This window comes from Bactrocera oleae, chromosome 5 (genome assembly GCF_042242935.1).
Source record: "Bactrocera oleae isolate idBacOlea1 chromosome 5, idBacOlea1, whole genome shotgun sequence".
Lineage (NCBI taxonomy): Eukaryota > Metazoa > Arthropoda > Insecta > Diptera > Tephritidae > Bactrocera > Bactrocera oleae.
Genome location: NC_091539.1, coordinates 9420919 through 9436337, shown reverse-complemented (window position 1 = coordinate 9436337; position 15419 = coordinate 9420919). Strand labels below are relative to the sequence as shown.

General features: G+C 28.5%; 1 protein-coding gene across 9 annotated transcripts in view; it reads right to left on the bottom strand.

The window, feature by feature from the left end:
* The window catches only part of raskol (Ras GTPase-activating protein raskol), a 238876-nt gene that overhangs the window by 50977 nt on the left and 172480 nt on the right, over positions 1 to 15419 (bottom strand). The window lies entirely within an intron of this gene.

Below are 15419 nucleotides of genomic sequence, written 5' to 3'. Positions count from 1 at the left end.
ATCTCGAAACATATTTAATGGTTTACAACCGGTGAATAAAAGTAAATTTCTTAATTAAGGACTCTAGCGGGGCTGATGTCAACAAAAATATTGATAAGTCGACAATTAAAATGAAGTTTCAGAAGTTTCGAAGACTACTTGTACCTACGAGCCGGTTTTTTTACAGCCTTCTATAATATGATTTGACTTTAAGCTGATTCATACGGTTCAGTGCATATTCGATTAAGATCTTTCATTTTTGCTTCTAATTTTCTCAAGAGCTACATTATTTGTACCGTTATAAATATGTCAACTCTATTTCTGCATTTAATTCGCAAATTAACTAACGCTCGTTAAAAAGGCGAAAATTTTAGCGTAATAAATATGCGCGACGAACCAAAAATCTATTAAAATGCAAATTAGCAAAAAAAATATTAATTTGAAGCATGAAATCACCAAACCAAGCAAGAGAGAAAACGTATGGGAGTTGTTTAATTTAACGCTATGTGAATCCGATAAACGCTGAGAAAGTGACAATGAAATTAAAGAAGAAAGTGGAATTGAAATCGGTGGACGTTAGAAGAAAAGCTGAGAAAATAAGCAAATAAAAATAAAAAAGATCTGATAAAAAGTAAAAAACAAAATAAAAAGTCAATAAAAATTAAATTTTTTGATACATTTTTTTTATTGCCAAAAATTTTTTTTTTAAATTCTTCTTTTAAAAATATTTTGTAATTAAGGTAATTTTTTGATATATTATTACCAAATGTTGTTATTTAATTTAACATTTAAAATTTATTTTGGCCTTTTACACTAAAAATACTAGACAAACAATTTAATAAATATTACTTTCACATATAAAAATATATGCCATAAAAGTAATTATTTAGTAATTTATACGTGTATAACAAATATTTTTTTTTTAAAATCAAAAAGATTAAAGTACAAATTAAAAAATTTAATATTCGTCAATTTTTTATATAAAAATTTAAGAAATTAATTTTTTCAATATTTTTGAACAGTTTTTGTTTTTACAAAATATTAATTAAAAATTCTTTTTTTATCAAAAATTTATTTTTTTAATCGCAAGAATTTATTTTAATCTATTATAGGCAAATTGTGTTATTTAATTTAATATTAAAAAATTTATTTTTGCATTGTACACAAAAAAAAATTGCACAAAATAAGTTAAAAAATATTTCAAACTTTACCAAATAAAAAAAATGCCATTAAACTAATTTGGGGATATAAATTTTATTTTAAAAGTAAAAAAAAAATACAGCAAATTTATATTAAAAAAAAAAAAATTAAATAATATATACTACAAACAAAGGTGAAAAAATATATATGTTTTTAATATTAAAAATTATATATTTTTTTATTATATATTTTATTATTATATTTTTTTTAATTTTTACTGATTTTAAAAATATTTAAAAATTTTTGAATTTCTTTTTTAAGTCAATAGATGTACATACATAGGTACATGTATACACACATATATAAATAGATTAAAAAACATACTAAAGTCAAATTTTCATCACTACGGCAACCCCTAAAATAATGAAGCCATAAAAAATAATTAAATCAAAATTAGAAAAAATAATATTTTAATGCTGATAACGTTATTACCATAAATATTTAGAAGCAATTCGAAATGCTTTGCATAGTTTGGAGCTACTGCGGGGTCACTAAAAATACACACACTCAAATCAACAATGTATGTATATACATACGTATATTCGTATATTTGTATATTTTTAAGTGCATGCAACACAATTTGCTTTCATCGGCAGCGCAACGAACGCAAGATTATCAAGCATAATCGTTTTCAAATACACCAGAAACCATAAATTCCACTAAAAATATATTTGTTTCAAAAGCCACTGTCACTTGACACATAAATTTTCCGGCGGCGAACAGTTGTTACTCATGGTTTCAGAATAAAAGAACACACATACACATATATACATACATACACACATATGTGTAGCGGAAAGACGAATATAAAAATTTAAAGAAGGCACAAAAAAAAAATCCGAATATAAAAAGAATAGAAGACTAAAGCTGTGTTGGGTGAGTCTGTCGAATCAAAGTATGGGTGTGTTGACATATGCCAATGTGTGTAGGTCTGTATGTTTGTAAATATTTCTGTTTACATGAGAGAATTATTTCAAGTGATCAAACAACAAGAAAGAAATAAATCAGAACAAATACTTTATTGAACATGCAAAGCTCCTCCATTCACAGTGAACCACGAAGGAAACAAATTTAAAAATAAAAAAAAAAAAATTTATAGAAGAAAAAAACAATTTAATAAAAATAAAAAAATACTAAAACAATAAAAAATATTAAGAAAAAAATTAAAAAAAAAAACAGCTTAAAAACTCCAAAAAAACTTTTCTCAAATTTCAAATTTGAAAAAACTAAAGAAATTTTAAGAATTTAATTTAAATAAAAAAAATTATTTAAAAAAGCAAATATAAGTTAAAAAACAACGACACAAATAGTAAAATAACCATATACATATGAACAAACATATATATGTTTATTAAAAAAATACAAAATAAAAAAAAAAATTAAAAATTGAAATAAAAAAATGTTTAATTAAAAAATTCAATTGAAATGTAAAATTAAAAATATAAAAAAATTAAGAAAAGTTAAAAATAAGTACAAAAATTAAATTTCAAATTAAAAATTAAAAAAATATAATTAAAAAAAAAAAAATTTTAATTTATTTAATTTTCTATAAATTTAGTTGATAGAAAAATTTATGTACATATAATTATGACCTAGCGTTTCTAACACACAAAATCAATAGGAAATACAATACATAAATGAGATGCACCCAATAGGCAGTTAGGCAGTTATACATGTGTGTTGATAACGGCAGGAAATGCTTTTCATGCAATAAAATATTTTCGAATAATGCATTTTATTTACGCTGCTTATTGTAGAATGTAATGCGTTAATAATTGAAAAAATAGTAATAAAAATTTTTTTTTTATGATTTAACAAGAATTGGGTGATTAAAAAACGCAGAATAAGAATACGGAGCGTAAATAATCAATGCCAATCATCAGCAGCAGACAAGTCTTCAGGACTTGACTTTTTAGTACTTAAGGGAGTGTTAAAAGTAAAAAAATAAAAAAGAAAATAAGAGTTTATAATAATTCAAAAAAAAAAAATTTAATAAAAAAAAACACAAAAAAAAAATTTAAATCAATTTAAAAAAAAAAATTGTAAATGACTGGAAAATTAAAAAAACGAAATAGAATAAAAATGTAATAAATATAATTTAAAGTTTAAATAAATAATTTAAAGTTTTAAAAAGAGTGAAAAATTAAAAAAAAATTATTTAAATTAAAAAAAAATTAATATATAACAATCTTTAAATAACTCGTAAAACGTATCACACCTGATAAAACAAAACCAAAAGAAGGATAGAGACAAACTAAAAAGAAAACTGTAATAAATATAAAATTATTTCATAAAAAATTTATTCAAAATGCAATTAAGAGTTCATACAAATTATTATTGAAAAAAAAATTTAGTAATTACAAATTCTGACTTAAAATATAAAAATTATAGAAAAAATACGAAAAGTAAAAAATTAAACCAAAATTAAATATATTAATAAATTATAAAAAAACAACGGAAAAAAATTTTCACATTTGAAAAAAAAATCCAAATTTTTATTTTTTAAATATTAAATTTATTAAAAAATATTAATTAAAAAAATAATAATTTTAAAAATAGACAAAAAGTTAAATAAGAATATAAATAATAAAAACAATATATGTATATATAATTTAAAAATAAAAATGTGAAAGCTAAACAATTAATAAAAATTAACATATGCAGAGTAAAGAATTTTAATAATTAATAATGATAAAATAAAATTTAACACTAAATATGTATATTAAAATAAAAAAAAATAAAAATATATAAACATTAAACTTATTAAAAAACGTTATTAAAAAAAATAATTTAAAAAAATATATTTAAAAATAAAATGTGAAAAAAAAAATTAAAATATGCAGAGCAAAGAATTTTTATTAAATTTTTTTTAATAATAAAAAAAACCAAATTCAACACAAAATATGTATATTAAACTAAAAACCAATAAAAATAAAATTATTTTTTGAAATTAAATATGTATATATTTTTATATAATATTAAAAAAAAAATAACTCATAATGATTTTAAGTAAAATTTCATGATTTAAAAAATTTAAATTGCAAAAAAAAATATAAATATTTTTATAAAGCCTAACGCATTATACATAGCAAAACTCCAAATTGAAAAAGAACTCTATGAAAACTAGTCAAATAACTATAGATAGCCAGTTCGCTATTTCAAGAAACTCATAATGCAGGGAGCACAAGTGACAACTGACACATATCAATTCTAACAGGGTCAGAGCGCCGATATAATAGTTCGCGGCCGAATAAAATCCGACGCTATGCAGGTATCTAAGAACCGATTGTTGTGGGAATTGTGTTCGTATCTCGTCTACTACAAGAGTTTGGTACAGAAGAGCGACTAAAGTCCTTTAATATCAAAACTGCTTTTTTATAATAAGTCAACTTTGAGCGATCAACACCTTATAGTAAGTTAACCGCATTCCTAACCTATCCAAAGTGCGTTTACCTGCATGCTGGTCTCTTCTCTGACTTCACGTTTGAGTAAGTATTGTGGAAATTAATAAATTCAGTTTTCTTAAAGGTGCAAGCTAGTAAGTTTCTTTAGTCACATCCTCTTAGCGTGCATTCTAAGAACACACTTTCAATATATCATCGTCGGTTTTGAAGCGCAGACGTCAGATTTCCGCCTACCTACACTGTTTACTCATATATTATTCCACTTACGACTTAGAATAACAATTGCTGCGCACAATAACATAATTTCCACGCACTACTTGTCCTCAGCCAGCAGTGTATTTCCTTTTAAATGCGCAACATTAGTAATTACCATGCATTACTGCCTTCTACAATTGGAATAGGAAAACCAATTTCCCGCTTAAGCCGAATGCAAATAGCCCAAAGACATTTAGCTACTTGAGGATTAGGTGCGACTACCTAACAAACTAATAGAAAAAAGCAACGACAAAACCGGTAAGAAGATTGCCCAAAAAAGCATAAAATTCCCGCACAAAATTGCCCAAAACGAGCCGCGAACGAGACTCATAAACCAGCAGTATTGGTAATTGGTAATGAAAAATGACGCGTGTAGTTGCTTGTGACGTGTGTGGTCCTACTACCACATGGACGGACGTCTGTCCAACGAATAGTCAAATAAAAACAACATGGCCAGTTCGGTCTTGCGGTCCCGAGTGAAAATTAGAGACTACACTTGGAATGGCGTACTAATGAAACAATCAAGCAGCTAGCACCGAAGGCCATGCCATGCAATGTATGAAAGAATTCAAAAAAGAAGCAATAGAAAGCATGATAGATAGTCGAATGAACCGAAAGACTATTAGAAAAGAAAATTGTTGAATGGAATTGCATAAATGAGTTCGTTGGTGTGCTGTGACATGGGAGACGAAGTAAACGAGATAAATAAGATATTTTGAGGAAAAACAATAACAATAAAAAATAGCCATCAATTTCTTGTGGCGAACCGGTAATCATGCTTAGATTGAGGGGTTTAGTCGTTGAATCAATTGTGGAATGTAAGCAGTTTTTAATCCTCAGTGTTCATTTTTACGAGGTAGAAATACTGAAAATTTATTGAGTGAAAAGATAAATCAAAAGTTCTATTGCCGAATTTTATCAAATTAGGAACTTAACACAGCGTTAAAATCTTAGATAATTAAATCTAACCGTAGAAGTTTTATGGACGTATGTAACTACAACCCGGATTTAGTTAAAAACACAGCCTGGAGTTAAGCATAAGTCTGTCCGAATATATCAGGCAGAGTCTATAATCATTATGGAGGTCCCCAGGGGGGATTCCTCTTGAATTGTAACAAGTTCAGCTTCATAATTACTGGGTAAATAAAAGAACATACTAATACTAAAAGTAGCTTCCAACAAAGACGGATGGTAACAACTTCAAGGCACTTCTAGGCCAAACTTAAGTATGCATGATGGATGATCATTGCTGTGATCCTTATCAGGGTTGATGCTATAGAATGTTAAACATATTTCTTCTAAATATCGTTCTTGATAGCACCACATCTTAGCCGAACTAAGGCACATAATTCAGCCTTGATGTGATCCTAAACTTATCAGGGTTGCTTTTAGAAGTAAGGACTTGGAAAGATCTGCGTTTACAAAGAAACTCTCTTTCATATTGACACTTTCCACTAAAGTTTCAAAATATATAGACAGGCTGCGGATGTGCGCATTTCAACTAATCCGATAACGGTTCTTAACTTGAGGCATGCATTTTTTTATAACTACCAGAAAAAACTATTGTTATTAAGACTTAATACAATGTCATTCAAACCACACATATTCTCACTTTCGACAATTTTTCAACGACTTAAGCACACATACTTCACGTCCTTCCGCAAATTATATGCGCATTAATCTCATTTTAACAGGAAACGAACAATAATGCCAGGCGATGACTTTGCAAAATTTCCCCTCATCAAACCAATTGCGTGCAGCCACTTAAGAATTTGCCAAAATTTTCATAAATTCGTTGTCGCAAATGTCGGAAATTGCTGAAAAATTATTTGCATGTCGCAAAATTGCACGCACCCTTGTAAAGTATTTTTTGACATTTTTTGTCACTCATACACAAATACACATATACAAAGGTATGCCTGGATTAAGTGTTGCTGCCTTTGTGTTTTGTGCCACCGTCTTCGATAGAGGTGGAGTGTATGCGTCCCAGGTTCAAGTTCGGTTGTGCGTGCTGGAGAGTTGGTTCTATCTTCTTTCACTGTATGTACATACCTATATATGAATGTGTGCATATATTTGCACATTTGTTTGTTTGTCACTACTTGCTTTGACACCAGATGGTCGCGCAGCGGTTCGTTATTACACCCGAAACTGTTTTTCAATAGGGCTTTTGTCATGTATTATTATTATGTGACCACTTAAATGCCTTTGTGTGTATAATTATGTATACAAAAATGTAGGAAAATACAATTTTTAAATTTTTTTAGCAAATTTAAGAACCACTCTTTAAGCTGATAATTGAAAGAGCTCTTGTAGGGGCACATATAATGATAAAGACAGTGCAAATGGTTGTTTAATTTAAATTATAAAAAAAAGTTCGTTTATTTTCACAAGTGCAGCTTAAAATAGTGCAGAAGGCTAATTTAAATTTTTTTCTTTGTTTTGTAGTCCACAAAATTATAAATTACGCTTGGCAAAGAAAAGAAAGCGTTTGAAGCTGTCGATCATGTTCAATTATAATTAATTTGCAATACAAAAATTTGCTTCAGCATTTGTGTGCTGGTAGAAGTAAACACTTTTTCCTGTCTACAATATAAAATACTATACTCGTAATTGAAATTCACTGTTTTTATTAAAACGTATTTGTTTTTGGCGAAAAAATTTGTTATTCTGTATAATAAGCATAACACATGAAATTATCTAAATTGAAGCACACATTTATATTACAATATAATCACGAATTGTTTACATTTTGCTAAAGTGAGTGGGAGTTATCGAAATTCGATAACCATCAACTGTGTTAATCAGCAGTTGTTTATGTAAACAAGTGCCGGCTGATAAGGATGTGTGCATACGTTGGTTTACGTAGAGAGAAAATGTTAGATAAATTAATTTCATTATAGTTATAAATAATTTTTGGTAAAAAAAACATCAAAAGTGTTGCAAAAAAAGGTTAAATATGGCAAAAAGTTTTACAAATATTTAAGTTATTTTATTAGGATGAAAATTAAAAACAATGTGTTTTTTGAAAAAAAAGGTTTTCAAAGCTTAATATAAGATAAATGCAGATTTAAAAGCAATTCTACATAGATTAAATGTATTAATAATCGAGAATACACAGCTATTCTCAAGTGAAATGAAAATTAAGGCCTGATGCATGACTGTATATGCAAAAATGATTTACAAATATATTTAATAATTCTTATTTTTTATTAAAATAGATATAAAAATCAACTTTCTTTGCTGCCAACTCCTTCTAAATTACAACAAATAAATTTTTTGTTTTCGAGATATGCGCGCAACGAATTCCTCACTTTAGCTAATTTCTCATTTAATACAACTCATTACGGCAATTTAACATGAACCGGGCAACAAGCAATAAACATGCATTTCCGCATTAACCGCAAGCAGAATGTTGCTGTCGTGCTGCAACATAACAAAACTTTAATGATGCGTGCAATGCTTGGAATAAACAAACAGTTGTGATGGCAGGCAGAAGAGCATGTGAAGTAAGATTATACTTAAATTGACGTAACACATACATGCATATGTATATATTTACAGAAAATGTTCGGTGAAATTTCGAAATGCAACAAGCGGATGATGCAGCGCGAGTATGCAATAAAATAAGTGTAGAGAAATACAAAATACCAGTTAAAAGTAACGGTCAGAAGCAGGAGAAAATCAGATTTGCTAGTCATATACTAAGTGATGTTGAGAGCTGTGGCAACAGCGACGGATAAAGTTGAATGTAGAAAATTAGCAACGATTTTTAATTACATATTAAATTGTAAGCAATCAAAATAACAGCTAGCTTTGAGATAAAAATTGAGCTGTGAAAGTAACCATAACTCATTTATCAGTAATTTCGCCCAAAAGAAATTTAAATTCAATATTCCATTATAATAATTTAAAGCTGCTTTCAAATTAGCTACGCCTCATTGATTTGTGCAACCGAAAATTCTTCTTTGCACTGACTCATTAACAAAAAAAAAATGCAATAGCAAATGAGACAAATGCCCAAGACACTGCAGTCAATGACCGTCGGAACAGCAGGTAAGGGAAATGAAATAAGTCGTTGCACTTTATTGTATAGTCTAAGCAACAGGTAACTAAAGCTGATTAGTAATTATTGTTATAGCCAATTCACATAGAATTTTTGTTTTGCTTTGCGTCAGACATTTGTTTTGACAGAGGAGTTCGAGGTACGCTTTTGTACGAGTACGTTCAAAAAAAGTTTTCGACGCGAAGTCAAGCAAAATGTTGGGCAACTCTCATCTTTTTACGCTTTACAAAGCAACGGTCGCCATTTTTATTAGAGAGAAACACCAAAAGCAAAGCGTTCATTGTGGCATACCCTTTGTCTTCTGCGCTTCGTTGTTTCAGTATGAACTGTCACGCAAAGCAAAGAAACTTATATGTGAATGGGTCTTTAAGAAGCTGACTGATTGAAACTTATTTTTCTTCATATTAATTTTTTTTTGTTTTGTACAACAGCAGCTGACTAAAAAGGATACGGCACACGCTTGAATGGCCAATAATCAACAATTGTTGAAACATGTGCAACAACAACAAGTTGCAGTCTATTGTGCGCAGCAGCTGTGCGGCACGCTGACTAATGCGCGGGTTGCGCCTGAAATAAATGTAAAAAATAATAGAAATACATAGCAGCAAATAAAAACAAATAATTTTTGTCGGCGCGAAGCAACAAAGGTATCTGAGCGTTGATAAGGTAGGCTGAAGCGCACAAAAAGATGAGGAATTTAATTTTCGGCGCGTTTATTATTGTAAAACTGCATGTATACATACAAGATGCATTGTTTGCAAGCAGCCAACACTGTTTCTATGGAGACTGCTGAGCTTGCGGCTGCAATTACAAATTATTCAAGCATAATTAGTTGACTATGTGTAGGCGAAAAAGTGGAAAATTAAAAATAAATAATAAACACAAACATTTGCCTCAGGTAACTACCAATCACCAATACTTCCTTTTCTCACTGTGCTCAAAAGCTGTAAGCGGTGATTTATCTCAGGTGTACAATTTAACTACAGTTCAAAGAATACTGACGCTGTTCCGGTTGTATGAATGCGGCTTTTGTTTGCTTCAAAATGCCATATCCGATTATGGATTTTTGGTTGCTTGTGGATTAAAGTGTTTTTGTGGTGAAAGAAGGTATGACAATTGTAAGAGCGGATGCCAGAAGCGCAAAGCGGCAGCGAAAATGCTGAAAAAATTATGCTAAAACCGGATGCAGCGCTGTGGGAAATACCACGAATTGTTGAGCAAACAAAACAATTACTGGTGATAAACAAAAACGAAATTGAAGGAAAAAAGTTAAAAATAAAAAATAATAATAAAAAAAAATTTTTAAAAAAATATAATTAGGAAATTTTGACAGCGGCGACCCACTTTCAGCCGTTCAAAAGTTATATGAAATATTAAAAATTTAAAAAAATGTAATTAAAAAACTAAGAAGGAACATTAATTTGTAACAAAAAATGGAATCAATCAAAACTCAATTTTAAATTGCAATTTGATTTGATTTATTTGAGCGCCGTCGTCTGCGCATGCATAACGCATGGCACACAGTTCGATGCAATGCGCCATAAATACCACATAAAAATATTCAGACTGACCCATACATATCTACGTATGTCGAGTATAGGTATACCTGTTACCTTACAGTTGGGGTCAAACACACAATGCTGTGGGGCAAACATATGTATGTATGGCTGTATACTCACGCGTCGTCTGTGAATGTCAAATGGCGCAGCAAGAGTGGAAGACAAAAGAAGTTGGTGAATAACCGTTTTAGCTGTTAGTATCCAAAAAAACGTAAATAAACCAAACTCAACTTTAAGCTGAGTCATAGCAAAAGAATGGCACTGGAAGTGTCTAATGCCGCGGCTTAAGCGCTCATGAACTGGCAACAGACGTTGAAAACCAGATTTAAGCAAGTGGTGCGTTTTAACAGTCTATGGGCCGTTTGATGTTTGAAAGCAAGGTAAATAATAATTATTGTGATTAAATATATTGGATTTGGGTTAAGTTTTGTTAAAATAAATTTTAATTTCATTTTATAATTAACATTTATTTTTTATGTAATAATTAAACGTCTATGATTTAAATATACATGTATATTTATTTAAAAAAAGTTATATTTTTTTAATTTAAAAAAATTAATATTAATATTATTATTATTATTTTTTAATTTAGAAAATATTAATATTATTATTATTATTTTTTTAATTTTAGAAAATTAAAATGATTATTTTAATTAAAAAAAGTTTGAATTAAAATTATAAATAAAATAAAAAATCGGCACTTTTTAAGTTTTATTTAATTCGCGTTTTTTTTTTGTTTTGATATCACGAGTTTTCTACTATTTTTAAATCAGTTTGAGAATAATATGAATAATTCTCTTCTTTATTTTGTCAAATCAATGCCTTTAAGCATCTATATACTTTTGTTTAGTAATTACATAAGCACGCATTAAAGTAAGCAAATTAGCATTATTATTGTTGCAAACAGGTCACACACGATTCCTAAGTAAATATTTTTATACTTTTTTAGATCATATCTGGTCAGACATGTTTTGTTTTCGTTCACACAGTTATTTATACTAATATATGTGCATGCTTTTGACAGTCGCCAGTTAATCGCCGTTAGTATTAGCAAAAAAGTTTTTTTAAGAATCATTATTTTGTGTGCGCAATGTAGATGATTTTTGTTTATTTACCAAAATTTTTTTTGTTCATTTTTTATAAATATGCCAATATGTAAATAAATATTGATAGAAAAAGTATAAGTGACTAAATCTAATGTTAAATTACACTTATTTGTTAAACACTAATAGCATTAATAAACAAAAATAATAAGCATTTAAAATTTTTTTTTTAATATTTAAAAACTCAATAATTAATAAAAAAATATTTTTTAGACCAAATAAATCTGCAGAATTTTTAAATTTTCTACATTTTTTTTTTTAATATAATAATATGATATTTAGTTTTTAATACACAAATAATTATTTCGTTTAAGTTTTGGTCAATTTTAAGTGTTAGAATACATAACTATTTAATTTTTATATTTACTGAGGTTTACTATAACATTTATCGAATGTGTAAACGCCATATTATGCTATTGAATACTCTCTTATTTTTATCTGAAGTTACGTTGATACAATTGACTGACTTTAAAAAGTTAATTATAACCGTTTGGTTAGGGTTGTATTTTTGGAATAATTAATTTATTTTTTATATAATAATATTAAGTTTGCCAGGATGTTCATAACACCCGATAAAATAATGATGATAAATAATGATCAGCATGACGAGCTTTGAAATTGTAAAACAAAGTTATTTTTTATTTCCTTGTTACTTTTTTTAATTGTCTATTTAAAAGAATTTTCTTAACGAAAAATTGCAAAAAAAATTCTACACTAATCAGTTAAGCAATTAAAAATTAATATTTTCACGCTTATAACTACAATGAATACATAAAGGTATACATACTCGATGAGTAACGGTGAAATACAAATACTTGTATGTATAGTACCTGCACAATATTACAGAAAAGTCCTAAGCACTTGAAGACATTACGAATATTTTTTATCTATAAATTAATACAAAAAAATAATAATAGAAAAATATATATATATAAGTACACGCATACATATGTATGTACTTCTTTACCACAACACATTACAAATACAATTACAATTTAATATTCTACAATTTTTACTCATTATTACGTGCTCTTCTCCACTGTAGTAACTCAATTTATTAGAAGTTTCTAATTAGTAATACCTTGGTATTTTTTTTGTAGTATTTCTGACATAATAACTTTTGATCGAACAACTTTTTTTTTTATAAAACACAACAACAAATATTTATATTCATATTCATTAATTGCGTTCTAATATTACAGCAAAAGCTTTTTATAATGCACGTAAATGAAAGCTAGTGAAGAGATTTATTACACAGAATTATAATGTGCCAAATGTAGTCAATATCCCGAATTTCGGAACTTTCGGGATCCCGAAACGCCACTTGTTATTTTTTGTGAAATATTTAGAACAAATACATTTTAATATTTAAATGTATCACAAAAAATTTCGGGATCCCGAAAAATTTATTTGTCAGTCCCGAAATTTTAAATTAAGTAATAAAGCAAAAAAGGCGAAATATGTTGAAACCAACAGTGGCAACAGTTAACGACTTTTTCATCAATATTTTTTACAACAATCGCATTATTAAACCTTTCGTACATTTACATTAGACAGTCAATTTGAGGGCTGCATACGACAATGACGTGAACTTAATTGGATTTCGCTCTATTCTATTATTGTTATTTTAACTCCTTTTTCAAAATTGAAAAGCAGCACAATTGAAAGGCAAACAAAAACATAAGCGCAGCTGAAAAATTGTCTGCATAAGTGTAAACGAAAAGCGGCTTAAAATGCTGAACAAAAATATTTTTTCATTTTGTGTTAAGATTTTCGAAATCGAAATGAACCATATAAAGCGGTGCAGGTGGCAATAGCCATGTTAAGTAATCGTATTATGACACTGCATTTATTATTATTTTCATGACATACATACGCAGCAACAATAATATAAAGTATATAATACTAACTATATAGTTATGATTAATTAAGCGAAAAAGTTGCGCGAATTCACGAAAGTGTGGCAACACAAAAGATTTTAATAGGAAAACTCTAAAGCGACCCTGATATATTATATTTGAGTTACAACAATGCAGCCATAAATTAAGTATAGTCTGTCAATAAATTTATTTTTAAGGTTTCTGGCATTTCGGTATCGGTAGTTTATTTTCGAAATCGGCAGTTATGAGGTTGGTAGAGATCTACCTGCATAAACTGGTTACAAAAACTACTAAAATGTTTTTAAATATGTTGATACACAAAAATTTTTAATTTTGGAATCGAAATAACTTTTATTATATTTCGGGATTGCCAGCCTTTAGGTTAGGAAAAATTGTATTTCAAATAACAAATAAAAAACATGAAAAAGCGTGTAGCAACAGCTTTAAATTTTTACAGAAGCAGTTTTTTGACTTTAAGAGCTATTAATGTATGTCGGGATCATTAAATTTGAGGTTAGAAATGGGTTTCATGCAAAAATAACAAAAAAAAAATGTTTTATACATACATACATAACACAGACAATATTTTTGTGGAAACCGTCTTAAGCTTTAACTAAATGAAATTTTTCAGTTTCATATATCTTATTAAATTTCGGCACTTGTAAATTTAAGGTTAAATATTTTTTGCATGTTTAAATTACAGAAAAAGCTTTGAAATATTTCTTCGAAAACTGTAAATATACAAAAAAAATTTATTTACGTAGCAATAGGTGTCTAAATTATATGTCTATTTGAGGTTAGTAAGCATTCTTTGTATTTTGAGGTTAGATTAAACACAAAAGACTACCTCAAGTTCTTCGTCGTTACATTCTTTCAAAAAGTTACGAAGTTTGAAAGTATAAAAAAAACTCACATATAACTTAATATAATCAGCACAACTTCGCATTTAGATTTCGAATATTACGCAGGAAAATAAGTTCTTAAAGGCACAAAAATCAGCAACTTATCTTATCACTGAAAAGTAAACATAAGAAAGCAATGATATCGATAAGCCAAGAAAACATTTCAGAAATACAAATTGCAGAAAAATATTACTGTAGCAGTAGGAGTTTAGCAAAAATAATGTGCCGCGATTTTTTTTTGGATTTTTTCAGCGGCTTACACATCTTGCCACGCTTTCACAAATTTTCGTTCTCCCGTACGTCATATTTGTTCACTGTGCCGCTATAAAAAGTCACATTCGCATTCGAAAAGCAATAGACGTTTTAACGAAACAAAACTCTGCTTTGTTCGTTATCAAAACTATGCATTTCGGCGCTTACGTTTCGCCTAAAGCTGCGTAATTACGTTTAATTTGTTTCGGCTAATCAATCATTTTACTGTTTTATGTTACTGTCAGACCATCCGCCGTAGCATAGATAAGCGTACATGTGCGATTGCTCCTAACGAGCCGACAGCGTCTGTTATACATGTCGGCTACGGTTGCACTTGCGTCGCGTTTGTTATTTCGTTTTATATTTCGACTTATTTGTTGTAGTTCTTTCTTATTTTCCGATTTTTTATTAGCTTGTTTATTTTTTGTCTTTATCTTTCGTATTTGTGTCGATACAGCTGTTCGTTTTGTTGTTTCGTTCGTCGACGCGTACTCTTTGGGTGTTTACCATATGTGCTTTGTTGTAATAATATTGCTGGCGTCGCTTGATAAACGGTTATAAGTTGCTAGATAACAGTTTTGGGCATTGAAAGTTTTACCTTGAAAACTAAAGTAACACAACAATTTTCGAAATCCTACTTCGAATGGTATAAATAATAGTTCGCTGAAACATCAAGTCTTGTTGAGATTTTGGAGATTTTACAAAGATAGAAGATTGGCTGGGTTCAACGGACCTCCGAAGACTAGTTTTTCAGGGCTTCAAATGTAAGGTATCGAAAAAAGTTTGAAAGTGAGCTCCCTAATATAGATTCTAATCTAA